Genomic DNA, 2,898 nt, shown 5'->3' on the forward strand with positions numbered 1-2,898 from the left:
TGACGAAGAAATGTTACGGTAGCAGTTGCCCGATAACTTCTGGGAAGACAGGCATATCGACGGTGAAACTACCAAACCACGTATCTCGTTTGCGGTGTTTAAAAATCTACGCTCGCATTTTATTTTTTTGAAGTAGACCAAATCAATATCATTCCTTGGAATTTTCACAGAATTTTCTCCGCACGAAGAGGAAAAATCACAGAAATTTTCAAGACTGGACGTTAAGTAGTTTTTCATTTAAAAAATAAAGTATGACAGGAAGTCTGCGACGTCGCAAACCGAGATACGTGGTTTGGTAGTTTCACCGTCGATATGTGGCGTTTGGGTGTCGTAGAACGCCAGAGTGCGTTGCAAAGCTCCCCTATCAGTAGAACGCTCTGGATTGGTTTTTCTATTTTTTAAATAAACATATTTTTCATATACTGCATGTAAAAAAGCTGCTCAAATTGAACGCTTTTTGCTACTTTTTGGCTCGGACGCCGGAAATGAGGATTCCAGAAAAATGGTAATAACCGTTTTAATTGACTCCTTATAAAGCTCAGAGCTCTAAAATATTAAAGCGATGAATTAATTTATCACATTTTTAATTAACCTGCAATTTAAAATTGGTTGGTTCATACAGTTGCTACTGTTTTTTTTTTTTTTTTTCGTATTTTTATACCTGGCGCTTGAACCCTTTTGTAACTGACCGATTCAATGGGCCTGTTGCAAACTTTTGCTAGAGCAAAAATAAGAGTTGTTTCCTGTAGATAATGCCTCAAAAACCACGATGAGCGCATTGGCAAAGTCTGAAATGCACTCATAACTTCACAATCTGCGTAAGAAATTTGCGGTTTTTTGAGCTTCCCGCTTCAAAAACGATACTACGGCACAGGTGAACATTTTGATGGAGGAGTCGTTCCATCGTCGGCAATACTCATCATGGCCGACGCCAATCCACCAAAACACGTGTGATGGGACGAGATAACACCTAAACAGGACTAGACCAGATAACAATCGGCGTGTTTACGTTCATATTTTCCTCGCCCGCCTTGATTGATCTTGAACTCTCCTCGAATTACGCGCGGAACTGCGCAAGCGTCGGCCATGATGAATATTGCCGACGATGGAGCGACTCCTCTAACAAAATGTTCACCTGTGCCGTAGTATCGTTTTTGAAGCGGGAAGCTCAAAAAACTGCAAATTTCTTACGCAAATTGTGAAGTTATGAGTGCATTTCAGACTTTGCCGATGCGCTCATCGTGGTTTTTGAGGCATTATCTACAGGAAACAACTCTTATTTTTGCTCTGGCAAAAGTTTGCAACAGGCCCATTTCTCTGTGAAAAAACAAAATAGCGGAGGAAATTTTCAATCGTCGCATGGCGCCTAGGTTACTCTGGCCGGAAGGTGACGATTTTGTCTCAGCTTGGTTCCTCCGAGTTGAATTTAGTCCATTTCTCGACAGTCCGGCAACACTGCTTCATGAAAAGTCACCGGGTGAGGACCAGTGGCCCTTGATACTCCGATATACTCATCCTCCTCCATGCTTGGCCTACCGCTCCATCCAGCCATTAACGCTGGACCCCCCCCCCCCCCCCCCCCTCGTTTTTTTTTCTTAGAGCGCGAGCGACCAAGAGGAACTGAACGTCATATTGTTCCGGACGGCGGATCGGGTGGATCCATCCTCCTTCAACAGTCGATATCCGGCCAGGGATTCCTCCACCCGTCGAGGAAGAACAGCGTAACTGCAAGGGATTCCCTCCGGAGTTGAGCGGTTCTTGAAGCGTCGTGGTCTGGACAGATAATCCACCATCCACCAGCCATCATCCACCGCGGCGGCTCCCACAACTGACAACCGGCTCATCAGTACTCGTTATCCTCTCATTATTCCCGGATAAACAAAAAAACAGGAAGTCCTCTGTTTTCGGCGATATCCTCCGCGTTGGAGCCGGTGCTCTGAGGAAAAACGCCGTATGGTCATTCGAATGTTGCCGGATTCCTCTCATGAGATGTTTCTTGGCGAGAAAATGAAGATGAAAAAGTTTCGTGGCTCAAAAATAGAAATACAGTCCTAGTAACAAAACCAATTTTTGTTTCTCAGAATGTATGTACAGGGTGTTTCAGACCACCCGTACCAGGCCTTTTTCTCGGTTGGTATAGGTCGTACGAAGTCGGAGACCGCGGGATTGAATAGAGAATTGGCCCCAAGGAATCCGAATTTCGTGGTCCCGAAACCCCCCCAGCCCCCCTTGGGGTGTAAAGGGGGGGTCACGATGCTAAAAGTCACGGTTCTCGACCGAATTGCGGATGGATCGCATCAGAATTGAAAAGTGCGGAAAATTTCACGTGGAATTGACCCCTAAAAATCCAAAATCGGACCATCCTAGGCCCAAAAATGACCCCCTAAAGAGGGGGACAGTACCCCCCTCCATAATTTCTCTTTGGTCTCAAAATTGACGTAAATTCTCCAGAAAAAGACGGTTTCCTAGGTAATCGACCTCGAAAAATCCAAATTTCATGGTCCCGAAGCTCCTCTAGCCCCCCTTGGGGAGTAAACGGGGGGGCCCAATTTTAAAAATCGGGGCTCCTTTCCGAATCGCAAATTGATTGCATCCAAGTTGAGGAGCAGAACACATTTACATCTTAAGTGACTCCTAAGAGTTCTAATTGACCCCCCTGAACGGCAGAAAGTAACCCCCTGAAGAAGGGGGCCTCGCCCCCGCCAAAAATTTCTCAGGATTCCTCTTTGGTCGCAAAATTGACGCCGATTCTCCAGAAAAAGACGGTTCCCCATGTAATCGACCCCGAGGACTCTAAATTTCATGTTCTCTGAGCTCCTCGGGGTCGATTTCATGGGAAACCGTCTTTTTCTGGAGAATCGGCGTCATTTTTGCGACCAAAGAGGAATCCTGAGAAAT

The sequence above is a fragment of the Bemisia tabaci genome, chromosome 7, assembly GCF_918797505.1.
Source record: "Bemisia tabaci chromosome 7, PGI_BMITA_v3".
Classification (NCBI taxonomy): domain Eukaryota; kingdom Metazoa; phylum Arthropoda; class Insecta; order Hemiptera; family Aleyrodidae; genus Bemisia; species Bemisia tabaci.